At 36.2% G+C, this 14423-nt stretch overlaps 1 protein-coding gene across 1 annotated transcript in view; it reads left to right on the top strand.

The window, feature by feature from the left end:
- Positions 1–14423, top strand: part of LOC127634029 (vesicular, overexpressed in cancer, prosurvival protein 1-like) — an 82965-nt gene that overhangs the window by 49801 nt on the left and 18741 nt on the right. The window lies entirely within an intron of this gene.

Raw genomic sequence — 14423 nt, 5'->3', positions numbered from 1 at the left:
CTCCATGAGACCGTAGGGTGTCTCATTTTTCATTTTAGGTATCGGAAGGGTGCTCACGCATACTTTGTGGTCGATATGTGCCCTCAATGCGCACTTTTGCAGTGCAAGCTCTACAGCACACATCTTCTCGACAGTCAAAGCGAGGTTATGTTATTGCCCATCATGCACAGCAACCCTAAAGGCACAGGGGGTGGCGGTGCCACCGGCTTGGGCCCGCCATCGCTGCTCGCAGCTATATTTATTTTTACGATTCCGGTTGGTGACACAGATGGCGCCAAAATTACACTATTCACCTTGAAAAGGTGACCAGTAGGGGGCGCTAGAGGTGTGTCTTTTATTTTGAAGTTGTGTATTTTTCTTTGGGGTCTCCCTGAATTGTTTTCAGGTTTGTCTTGTTATCTAGTTCATTCTTGTTTATTTTAAGCTCTTGTGTTCTCCCTGTCTTTGTATAGCTTTCTTTGATGTTTCTGAAGCTTGGTGAGTTTTGTTTTTTTGCTCTTGATGGTTTTCTTTGTTATAATAAAAGTTCTATGCTAGGGATCTAAATCTACTCCTTGCCAAACCAATCATTGTTTCAATATTAATGTTCCCTTTGTTATGGGTTTTTTAACTTAAAGCGGCTTCTAAAAATGCAGCGCTCTAGTGAGAGATCTTAAAAACACAGTGAAACATGACGCAGTTGTCAAAAGACATCCATCTCGCGAATGTTTACATGGAAAATTATTGAAAAACAGCATGAGCGGACGCAAAAACACGCTCAGTTCACTGAAACCATTTACTTGAATACTGTATACCTCTTCTATGATTAACATATTTTCAATTTTTGAGTTTAACATCATACTGATATACACTCACCTAAAGGATTATTAGGAACACCATACTAATACTGTGTTTGACCCCCTTTCGCCTTCAGAACTGCCTTAATTCTACGTGGCATTGATTCAACAAGGTGCTGAAAGCATTCTTTAGAAATGTTGGCCCATATTGATAGGATAGCATCTTGCAGTTGATGGAGATTTGTGGGATGCACATCCAGGGCACGAAGCTCCCGTTCCACCACATCCCAAAGATGCTCTATTGGGTTGAGTTCTGGTGACTGTGGGGGCCATTTTAGTACAGTGAACTCATTGTCATGTTCAAGAAACCAAATTTGAAATGATTTGAGCTTTGTGACATGGTGCATTATCCTGCTGGAAGTAGCCATCAGAGGATGGGTACATGGTGGCCATAAAGGGATAGACATGGTCAGAAACAATGCTCAGGTAGGCCGTGGCATTTAAACGATGCCCAATTGGCACTAAGGGGCCTAAAGTGTGCCAAGAAAACATCCCCCACACCATTACACCACCACCACCAGCCTGCACAGTGGTAACAAGGCATGATGGATCCATGTTCTCATTCTGTTTATGCCAAATTCTGACTCTACCATCTGAATGTCTCAACAGAAATCAAGACTCATCAGACTAGGCAACATTTTTCCAGTCTTCAACTGTCCAATTTTGGTGAGCGCTTGCAAATTGTAGCCTCTTTTTCCTATTTGTAGTGGAGATGAGTGGTACCCGGTGGGGTCTTCTGCTGTTGTAGCCCATCCGCCTCAAGGTTGTGCATGTTGTGGCTTCACAAATGCTTTGCTGCATACCTCGGTTGTAACGAGTGGTTATTTCAGGCAAAGTTGCTCTTCTATCAGCTTGAATCAGTCGGCCTATTCTCCTCTGACCTCTAGCATCAACAAGGCATTTTCGCCCACAGGACTGCCGCATACTGGATGTTTTTCCCTTTTCACACCATTCTTTGTAAACCCTAGAAATGGTTGTGCGTGAAAATCCCAGTAACTGAGCAGATTGTGAAATACTCAGACCGGCCCGTCTGGCACCAACAACCATGCCACGCTCAAAATTGCTTAAATCACCTTTCTTTCCCATTCTGACATTCAGTTTGGAGTTCAGGAGATTGTCTTGACCAGGACCACACCCCTAAATGCATTGAAGCAACTGCCATGTGATTGGTTGTGTAATGGTTGCAGGAGGAGGCAGACGAGGAGGGAGGATCTAAACGCGGGATTTATTAAACAACAGTGAAAACAAACAAGACAGGAACAAAGGAAACGTCCACAATGGGAAAATGAAACCAAAACATGATAACATACAAGGGTACACGAAATGAGTGAGCAGGGCAAGACATGGGCATCCAGGCATCTACAAACAAGTAACGATCGACAAGGACTGGAGAACAAACAGGGTTTAAATACACAGGGAGAGTGATGATCAAACGACAAACAGGTGAGAACAATGAATGACTGCTGGCAGTGATGAGGGTAGGGAACTCTGGGAAATGTAGTTTATGACAGGTGACGGGTGAAACACAGGGCAGACAACAGGGGATCGTGACAGGTTGATTAGTGTTACGTCCGTAAGAACGTTTATAGTTGTGTGTGTGTGTGGGGGATTATGTTTTTCTGCTCTATCTGTTTCTCTCACTCTCAGTTTCTTAGGTTGTTGCGGATTGGCTATCCTGCTTGTCAGTTAAGACGATGAGTGGCCACGCCTTGGAAGGCGGGATCTGCATTAGCGTGATGAGTGACACCTGTCGAAATGGGTACTTAAAGACCATGCTGCTGCAAGCTGGGAGAGAACCTTTTATTGAGAGAACATTGGCAATACGAACTATGCCATAGATTTGTTTTGTGATTGAAAGCCGTTTAGAGTTTTAGAGAACCTTTATCTTAAGAGAGGCTGGAGATTGAGAGGTTTTGCTTGAGACATTTCTTATGGAGAAACTGTTATGTGTTTTATCGTGGTTCACATGTATGTTCATTGTTCCTTGTTTTGGCTGCGTCCAAAACCCTCTCCTTTGTGAATGTGGCGGTCTACAAAGAAGAAGGGGATAAGTAAGTTTGTCACGTGACATACATTGTACACACATAATGAAACCCGTCTGTATAAAAACACTAGTTAGGGAATTGTGCCACCCGCTGTATTTATGGTTTTTAGTTAGTGTAGTTTTAGTTATGACGTCTTGGACGTTGAAGACTTTTCTTTTGGGTTTTCTTTATATTATAGAATTAGCTGTTTAATGTGTTAGATAACCTTTATGTTTATGTTACTTTCATTTCTTTGGCACAATTCATTTTCCCCTTTTTCCTTTGTGGTTGGTTCTGTTAGGGTATATTTTCATTCATTATATATTTATTAAAACTTATCCACTTTACTCAGTGTTCTCTCGTGTTTTCTCACCTCATTCAGTGTTATAGTGTGACGTGTCTGAGATGGTTATATGTGTTCCCCTCCTAAAAGCCCTAGACGGGTACAAGTCATAGGAGGGTCATAACAATTAGATTAATTGCATTAATGAGAAATTGAACAGGTGTTCCTAATAATCCTTTAGGTGAGTGTATTTGCTGGGGCTTAAAAGTGAAAAATATCATGTGGTGTCCAGAGACACAGTCTCATTAAAAGCTGAAATTCCTGAAAAATAAATAAATAAATAAATGTTGGCATGACTAGTGCAGAATAATCTTTTATTATTATTTCTTTAAAAAATAAGCAGTGAAACAATTGTGTTCTAAAATATGATTCATATTTAAAAATCATTGTCATTTGGTGTAACCAACTTATAGGTAGCCATTTTGTTGTTTATGTTGACCATAAAAACTATAAAACAGAGCGGACACATTTAGACCTTTAAGATTGAGCGTGAAGTTTAAAAAAACTGATATTTATTTTGACATTTGTATGAAAAGGCACATTTTGTTTAAGTCATGTGGTGAAATGCTGAGAAAATTTTATATTTTTGACACAACATTTCATTATATTTATATACCTTGAAAAATGTATTTTAAAACTTTTTGGAAATTAATGATTAAGTTGTTTATAATCTCATGTATTCAAGGTGCAAAGAACATATTATAATACTTTTTACTTGATGGTTACACCACGTGACAATTTGAACGTTTTCAATATTTTTGTAAAAAATGCTATAATGATATTTTAGAAATCTATGAAACAAAATTGGACACAATAATTACATATCTTAGAACTTGACACAAGTGTTCTTAACTAGATTTTAAAAATACTTCTTATTTTAGCATATTAAGCATGGATAAATGCTTAAGAACACATTCAACATTAATAACCTATGATAATGTATCACATGTGAACACATATGAAGAATTTATAAAGGCGTTGCCTACATTAGAATTTGATATACATCAGGTTTGGTAAGGCCAGTAGACATTATTATATGATATATGCTGGGAATGAGCATAAAAACTACAAAGTATCCTAGGTAACTAGGATTCAGTAAGTTGGGACATCACTCAGAGTACCGGTACACAAGTGAGTCAAGACATTCCAGTAACTAATATAAATACAAAGCGGACTGTAGCAATGTGACAAAATGCCTCCTTTTAATCTCACTATATTCATGTATTTTTGCTGCATTGACATAAATCATGAATTAGGGCATTTTATGTTTTTATTAATACAAGTATGAAAATCATTTATAAAATGTCAGTTAAAAGGCTCACTATTTGGCAAATATTACATGAAAATACTTATTTTTATTCATGTTGTTTTAACAGGATATAAATGATTTATAATGCATTTGTAAATTACATACTGGTGAATGAATGAACCCCAGTATAAACCTGTAATAATGGGTGTGTATGACTTTCTTTCTTCTGCTGAACACAAAGATATTTATAAGAATGTTTCAGCTCTGTTGGTCCATAAAATGCAAGTGAAAGGTGAGCAAAATTTTGAAGCTCCAAAATGCATATAAAGGCAGCATAAAAGTAATCCATAAAACTCAAGCAGTTTAATCTATATCTTCAGAAGCGATATGATGGGTGTGGGTAAGAAACACATGAAAGTGAAAGTTGAGATTGATAGTGAAAAAGGACTTAAAAATGTAGCTGTTTCTCACCCAAACTTCTTATATCACTTCTGAAGACATGGGTTAAACCACTAGAGTCTTCTGGATTCATGTGGATTATTTTTATGCTGCCTTTATGTCCTTTTGGAACTTCAAAGTTCTGGCCACCTTTCACTTACATTGAATGGAGCTACAGAAATTAAATATTCTTCTTAAAATCTTTTGTGTTTAGCAAAGAAAAAAATACACATCTTGGATGGCATGAGTGTGAGTAAATGAGAGAATTTTCATTCTCGTGGGAAATATCTCTATAAATTTGTGGGACTAATATGATTACATTGGTTTATTTTTAGAGGCCAGTGAGTGTATTCTTCCAACGGTTAGCCCTCACAGCATTTCATATACTGACATCTTGACACTTTTTCTCTCAGATATGAAACGCCTTAGGAGTAAACTCACTCCCATCCCACTGCTAAAATCACCTTGTGTCAAAATCATTTGTACTTTTGCTTCAAGCTATTAAAAACCAACAATAATCTGACTTGCTTGTCTACTACCATTACATCCAGGTAAAGATTATTGTCACAACAGAAGAACAGAGTTTTCCCATTTTCACTTTTTGGCATGTTTTCCAATATTGTCGTTGTGGAAATGTGTGGAAAAGTGTCTCCATTATGGTGCTATAATTATTAGGCACTGATAAAATTCATTGTCAATAGTTTGATTTATATTAAATTAATGCTTTTACTGGGAAACTTGCAGAGGCTATGACTTTATCTGCGTTTTCATTTAATCTGTTGTTACACAGCTTGCACTACAAAACAAAAATCCTTATTTCTGCATCTACATTTCATTAACAATAAATACAAAAAGAACAGATGCAAAAACATGAACTAAGATCATTTAATTTAAAGAGTACCAATATCTGAAATTAAACAAACAAGACTGTAATTTAGGGTGGAGTGTCAAAGTACTTTGATTTAATAGCTACAATTCATTAAAAAGAAAAACTCAGACCCTACCTTTTAAGTATTGCAAAACAGACTGTTTATATAGTAAATGTGGGGTGGTTTGCAAGTTTTAATGTTTACAATTTTAATTAAGTCTCCACTCCAATTTTAGCATGTCTTAGAATTGGCAGCTGACAATTGTAGACACAGAAAACTTGGACAGTGAAATGAGTGTTTGGCACGTCTACATGCTCTTAAACAGCTTAATTCTGCTTGAGTGGATTCTATTTGCGTTATCTGTCCTGCTGTGTGGAAATCAAAACTGGTTTGAGTGCTTCTGGACTCAAGCAGTTGTCCGTCTGTCCATTCCACTTGAGAGAGGAGACTGGCCCAAATACGGCATGCTTTGAATTCTGAATTGGTTCCTGATGCTGATAATATCATAACATATTAATAGACCTAGACAAATAAGTTGACTTGTGGTTGCATTTTTTGTGGTGATTTCGGAGGGATGGATTTAAACATAGATTGTTTACAACTCCTATTGGTTGCTGAAAGCATTATCAGAATAGCCAAAATTGTCATTAATGGGGATATAAGAAGTGAGGAATTGTAGAACTTTGTCTATGATGGGCATTCTAGTTCTGCGGGTGCAGATTCTTTGTTTATCTTCATATGAATTAGTTATGAATAAGGCAATTACTGATTTGGCACAGCTGAGAAACGTTATTGCACTCCATTTTAGGCATATAGAGTCTACCTTGATTTTCATATTATATGAAGTGTCAATGCAAAGACAGGATAAGGAAGAGGAATACAGAGGAATGATCAACATGACAGCTCTAGAAAAGGAGGTCTCCACTTTTCAGTAAAAAGACCCAATCGCTTTTTGGCAAAGGCATTGCCTAGTCTTTACAACAGTCTTTATTCTTGAACGGGCATGCACATTAGCTGGACCAACTTGAAAATTTAGGTTTTTAGCTTGATTTAAGCAACAACAACAAAAAGCAAGATTCATAATTCCAAAGTGTTTTAACATAAACAATTTAAAAAAATCATCCTTAAATCAATGAACAGATTACAACTCCAAATCAAATCAAATCAAATCACTTTATTGTCACACTACCAAGTACACAAGTGCAACAGTAGGTGAAAGTCTTGTGTGCAGTTCCGAGCAACATAGCAGTCATGACAGTGACGAGACATATACCAATTTTTTGTCTGTCGTATACAATAAGGCAGACAACATCCAAGACAAAAAAACAAAACAAACAATAAACTGCAGTGTTGTGTCGAAGCTCGCAACCCAGCAGCCATACTCGGCGCCATCTTGAGCTTGCTAACTCCAGGTTGACTTACATTTGTGTCTTGTTTACAGGTTGCTGTCTTTAAGTTGAAAAGTGCATTGATGTGTCATTTTGATTTTTCATAGTCAGTCTATTTTGGGTTGTGTTGCTTTGACAGTGTTAAAATAGATGCTATTTGTTCCTCTAATGGAAATAATCATTTGCACCCAACCCTCTGCTTCTCTCATAAATGGCCCATTAAGTGTGATAATATATCAAAGTAATTCTAATGGAGATCATTTATTTTCCTTCGACCTTTCTGTATATTTCAAAATATTCACAGTATAACATTAAACATAATGTCATTTCTGCCAACACAAGCCCATTTTTCTCAGTGAGAATAATTCAGTAAGTGTTTTTGATTCACTTAAAAGAACCAGCTCATAAGAGTGAGTCGTTTTGGACTACAACGGTCACGCTGTATATTTTGTGCTGTAGATTCAAAATAACCAGCTCATAAGAGTGAGTCATTAGGGAGTTGGACTACACTGGTCACGCTGTATGCTTCGTGCTGTAGATTCAAAAGAACCGGCTTTTAAGAGTGAGTCGTTTGGGAATTGGACTATACTGGTCACGCTGTAAGTTTCGTGCTCTAGATTCAAAAGAACCAATTCATAAGAGTGAGTCATTTGGGAGTTGGACTATACTGTTCACGCTGTATCACGCTGTAGATTCAATAGAACCAGCTCATAAGAGTGAGTCATTCAGGAGTTGGACTACACTGATGACACTGAATGTTTCGTGCTGTAGATTAAAAAGAACCAGCTCATAAGAGAGTTGTTTTGGAGTTGAACTACACCGGTCACGCTGTACGTTTCTTGCTGTAGATTCAAAAGAACTGGCTCTTTTCTTTTACATCAGATGGTCTGTTCCTTTCTAAGTTTGCAGTTCTTTGCCAGAATAAGCTGCATTGTGAACCAGACCATTATATTAAAGGTCTGGTTATGAGACACTAAAGTCCCCCTAAAAGAAGAAGCTTTTTCATGTAAAAAAAATTTACAATTATGTAAATATAAAGTATTTATTTTGATGTTGAATTGCTCTTCTACATCTCAGAACCTTAAAAATACTGAGTGTTTAGGCATTGTGATGTTCCTTCCTCAAAAAGTGAGCTTTATTTCTTTCCCATTATATGTACCTCTTTGATTACTGAGTCTTAGTCATTAGCAAGCTGCTGTTGAAGTAATGCTCCCAGGAAATATGTCCTTTGATGCAGCCACATTGTCATTTTGTTATGCTGAAGAGCTCACCCAGGAGGGAGATGACTTCTGCTGCTAATCCCCGTTTTATCCTTGAGCATGCTCTCTACTTACCTGCATTTCACAGGGTAGAATACCCAATGAAGAAACATTCATTAAATATGAAATCAGTATACTTCTGAGGCTGTGGAGGTTGTTGATGTGATATATGTCTTTCATTGGGTTTTAGAATGCTTTGAAATTATTCCCTATTATGAAAGAATGTGGATCTAATATTATTTAGAAAAGCCAGTTGCTTTTATTCTTCTCAAAAGAAAATGTTAGGTCCAAAAGACTTAAAATTAAAGTTCAAGATTAAAGTGTGTTTGCTTATGTTTCTCTTGCTAGAACAACAGTGGTCTTGGAGTGCTGACAAGTATCGGCATGCAACAGCATGAAGCAAATAGATCAAGAGAATCGACTCAAATGATTATTTTGCGACTTGTTATCACTAATCCACATGGAATTTACATTTGCAGCTGTGTTATTTTTAGCATTTTAGTAATGAAACTGTTTGGAGGAATGTGTCAGAGTAAAATTTGTTCTTTTTTTTCTGGCATTAAATATAGTGAAGTAAAAGTGAAAGTCAACAGAAATATTTAAACTCGAGTAAAGTACAAATATTTAAAAACTGTACTTAAGTTCATAACGAAGTAGTCTATTTTTTAGTTTCTATTAAGTAGTCTTTGTTACTATAAACCTCTACCATTGTAGAAATTCCCTTTATGCAGCCACATCTGCAACCCAATATTGAAGAAATATACCGGGTTCAATACAATATTAGCTAAATTGACAGCATTTTTGGCATAATATTTACTACACAAAAAAAATAATAATAATTGACGTCTCTCCTTTTCTTAAAAAAAATAAAGATCTGGGTTACAGCGAGGCACTTACAGTGGAAGTAAATGGGGCCAATCCATAAACCTAAAAATACTTGCTGTTTAGTATCAGTATAGCCACAAAACATAATATGCATGTTAACATGATTTTAGTGTGATAAAAGTGCTTACTAATCTTTTCTTTGTAAGGTTATATTTAATTTGACAACTTCGTTGCCATGATGATGTAATGCTTTAAACCCTAAAACCCTTAAATAATACACAAGTATAAACTAAATAATGTAAGTGCTTTTATAAAATTATAAGCTTAACATTTCTGCCTTTAAACCCTCCCAAAATAGGACCCATTCACTTCCACTGTAAACACAGTTTTTGCTTTTTAAAAGAAATTGTCAAAAGAAAGATCCTTTTTTTTTTTTTTGTGGAAATCCACATTATGCCACATTATTCCTTTAATTTATAACCTAACTGAAAGTGTCTGATGATAGAATGTTATCAGAATTTATGCTGCCTTCACATGCTATCGTAAATATGAGTTGCCTACTCGGAAGTACATGAATAAACCCCTCAAGTCGTAATTACGGCTGTGAAACTGTGAAATAATTTTGATACAGAGTTTCCGAGATGGTAGTCTTAACTTTCAACATGGCTGAGGAGAGTGTGGTTTCTGTAGTGAATGATTGGTTTTATAATTTTTTTTAAATACAGCTAATTGTTAGCGCTTGCCGTTTTGGTCATATTCATTTATGTATATCAGGAACCATTTGATGCATGTTGTACATATTTACACCGTTTTGTATTTGAATAAAATTCCATTCACGTCAGCAAGCTGAGAAATATTTTTTATGGTGTCAAAATAAAAGACCCTCAAGAAATATATATGAATGTAGGTTTTTTTCAAACAACAAAGCACTTAAATGTGACATACTTGTAATTACCATTTTAGAAGTGGGAAGTAGGATAATTCCGACATCACATGAAAGCAGCATAAGTGAGTAGCATTTGGCATGTCATGTGATCCCAACATGTCAGCCACCACGAGAGGGCAACCCACATTATTGTAGTTGAAGAACATGGCTTTTTCCAATCAACCACTGGTATTAGTGTGTCTCATCTGAGTGCACATTTCTTAAAACCACTTTTTACTTATCTATTGGAGTAAAACGATAAATACATAGTTAATTCTATATTTGCTAAGTAATACATAATAAAATAGTAGTAAAGTCACAATTTTAACAGATATTGTGTGGTACGTCATGAATTATGGTTAAAAAGCAGAATGTAGACTCATGAATAGCTGGCATGTGCCCCATAACTTGTCAAAACTGTGAAAACTGTCCTCTGTGTGACTGCCTGCAGCAGTTTTGGACCACTGGCCAGCTGATCTTTCACTTGCATTCATGACAGTAAGATCTGACTGGGTCAGGCCCCGGGACTTTTAAGGACAACCTCTTAGCCACACTTAAATCCCAATTGGTTGTGCAAGTCAGCAACCATACCTCAGCAAGCAAGCTCTAATGCTAATCAGAGTATAGTGCTCCCCTTGCACTCTTGATACATTTATAGAGTAGACAAAGTTAATTAAACTGATTAATGAAATATATTTAATGGCATAACATTTATTTTACACAATCAGGACATTTACCTAATTTGACATTATAACTGTTTCATTCTGTTCAATGTGATTTCTAAAGACTGCAGAAATAGGAATTAAAATACGACTAACCAAGACTAGCAGCAAAAATATTTAGTTATGTCCCAAATCGAGTACTTCTACACAATACTACGCCACTTTGTAGTGTAAGTAGTTTCACACTGCAAATTGCAAAAAGAAGAGTACTACAAGTACCCGGATGATTTACTTCTTCAACCAAAATAACAGAGTGTGGAATGTTGGACACTTCATGCACTCAGCCTTGCCCTATGTAGTGGAAGGATTGGGGTTATCTGGCCGCGATACTGACAAAACAATTGTAATTAATGGTGAATGTGGCAACTAGTGAAATTTCTGTCAAAACAGCACCTTGAAAATGTAAGTTGAACTCTTTACCATCACCCCATACTGTGTGAATATGTACGATATTTGAGATGTAAATCTTGGACTGAGATTGGCTAACGTGCTAATGCGTGCAGCAACAAATCGAATGTGTTTGAAACGTCACTTAAGTCAGCTGAGAAATGGTGAATGCTTCTGTGTAGGAAAAATAAAGAAATAACGTTAGTGAACCATTTGAGACAATGAAAATTCATACAGTAAATCTGTATAGTGCATAGTTTAAGCGCAAAGCGTCATTTGGGACATAGCTTTTGTTACATAGAATCCTTCAAAAAGATATTAGTGCAAATATTTATTGCTCTACATTTTGAAACGTGTATATGTTGCAAATTATATTTTTTGTTTGTTTGTTTTTGTAGTTAACACTAATAAATGTTCATATTCAAAACGATTAGTACAATCAATGGTGTTTGTGTTCTTGTTTAGAGTATGTCTCTGGCCTTAGATTTGCAGAAATATTATGGAAGTGTGTGCAATGAGACGGAATGCTTTGTTCTTTATGATATCATTGTTATCTATAACTGATCTCATTTAGATTGAATGGGGGTGGGAGTGTGACATCATCTCAGAATGAGGAACTGATAAATCAGTTACAACTCTATGATTGCAGCAAAACGTCAAATCAAACATACGGTTCCCAGCAGGAATCTATTAAATGGGAGCACTATGCAGGTTCCACAAATAAACCAGAGCTTGGAATAATCATTATAAGGCACACTTTAAAGTGTTCTTTAGTGCGCCATCTCTCTGTAATCAGTTTCAAGACTTCAAGTCTCAAGAGTCTACTGGAAAAAGTAGTATAAAAAGTATATAATAAACAGTAAATTTGTGGTTCTCAGCTGGTTGTTTGGGACTCAAAAATGGGTCAATTGTCTGTTCTTGTAGGGTCATGGACAGCAGGGCAAAAAAACAATGCATAATGCAAAAATAATAAAATGCAACTAACCATATAATTAGTTAGGATAGCAAAGTAAATAGGCTTGTTATCTTTTAAAAGAGAGGATTATGCTTCCTAATCTTTTTAGGTCGAAATCAAAGGTTATCAGTCCATTCGAACTCACTTCGCAAAGTCACTTGGAAGCTAGCCGAACTAAGCAGATGCCTATATGGACAGTATGGGGGGAAGGATTTGGAAACCATTATAATTTTTGCTGTTTGTCTAAGAGCCAGTAGCCCTCAATAGAGGGCGACCGATAGTGGATTTTACCGATATGATAACTAAGTTGGGTAGTACCTGCCGACAAACGATGAATCAACCGATAGTTTTTAAAATTGATACTGAATGAAAAAATAGCATTTAAAGTAAAATAGTGCTGAACTTTTTTACAAAAATAAACAGTACTGATTGAACCATGAAAATGTATTGTACTTTTTTAAATGAAATAAATATGTAAGTTTTAAAAGTCATATATAGTATATAATATATAGTTTTAAAGTCAGTTGATTTTTAAATTGACGTTGTTTCCTTAGTCCACAAGACAGCACAATAAATACATAAAATATTCAGCACCATTAAATTACTGCAAATAACACGTCTGGCTGTTACAAAAAAGCATATAATTTTCAGCTTCAATAGACAGATCACATGGTGTTACACTTGAACTGATTCCTACTACTCCAGACTCAAGCCTCATAATAACAGCGAAACACCACATTGATTTTTATTCAGTACATTATGTAGAGTAGCAATATTCACAGATAGCAGTTTATTCAGCTGAACTCGGTGGTAAAGTGGCTCAAAATATGAGCCCAGACCAGGGGCTGTTCAAACAGACGGAACAAAACAGACTGGAACCGAACACGAGAATCTCGAGACAGACACACAATTACAAGATGAACATCTTTCCTGACAAAGCATTTAAACAAAGCATAGCTTAATCTGAGAAAAACGCTTATACCCTACCAACTGTAAGGGGCTGTTCACAGTCACACCAAACACTTTTGCAACCATCCATTTGTTTTTCTATGTAAACGCATGCTAGACGAACATCTTTGTTTCCCTTTGTTTTTGTTTATTCAGTGTCTCTTGCAGGAGTGCTGTTTTTTAGATGCTGTGTCTAATTATAAAGAACTTTAAAAGCATACTGAGACACAGTGCAACAAATACAGTTTAACAGAAAGCAGGTGTCTCATTATGCTTTAACATTTTTAACGAATATGATCAATCTGATGTCATTGATTTACAGTGATGATAAAAAAGTTTTATTGAAATCATATGCGTTTCTGATTTGTTTATATATTTTTCTCGGCTGAGTGAAGATATTAATTTGCTTTCTCATGTCAGTAGTTTTAAATATGCAACTTAGCTGGCTAACAAATACATAAATGTGACCAGCTGGATATAAACTAATGCAAATAGATGGTAATAGATGGTAACAATGGTGACATTTAAACATTTGGGTAGGACTTGTGTGTATTTTTTTGTCACATTGTTTTAGCCGCTTGAGGTTAGCTTTAATGTTAGCATCCTCTCAGCCTTGTCTGCAAACATACTGCTGTTCTCTACTAATGCAGCATCTTGTCCACAAATTAATTACTTTATAATGATATGACAACATGTATTGTAGTGTACTGTATACATACATTTTCGTTGTTGATGTTTTAACTCCATGCAGAATGTAGTCTCACGTATCAAAACAAACACCACAAGGCATCAGAGAAGTGATTTTATTTCGCCTCTAGAGAATGCTCTCATGTTCTATAATGACAGCGGACCCTTCCCAGCTGCTCCAGCACCGGATGCAATGGGGAAAACTATCGGTGTGGATTATTGACGATAACGATCCAGAAATCAGCTAAAACCAATATATCGGTCGACCTCTAGCCCTCACTATGTAAATATAATAGGTTAACTCTGTTGTCCTGGAAACTGTAAATTGGATGCCCTGTCCTTTAATGGCATGAAAGCATTGTGTCCATTTTACTCCATGAGGGACATTAGCATGCTCTCTGATCCCATTTGCAAGACCTCAGAGACATAGAAAATTCTTATTAGAGATCTAGATAAGCCACTGCGACCTCAATGTGTGATGCAGTATTTTTATTGCTACAAGCAGCACCAATGCTAGGCTTGTTATTTCTCCTGATCAGATGCACAAGGCAATTTGTGGATAGCTTAA

The sequence above is a fragment of the Xyrauchen texanus genome, chromosome 41, assembly GCF_025860055.1.
Source record: "Xyrauchen texanus isolate HMW12.3.18 chromosome 41, RBS_HiC_50CHRs, whole genome shotgun sequence".
In the NCBI taxonomy this organism is placed as follows: Eukaryota; Metazoa; Chordata; class Actinopteri; order Cypriniformes; family Catostomidae; genus Xyrauchen; species Xyrauchen texanus.
This window is presented reverse-complemented; position numbering and strand designations above follow the sequence as displayed.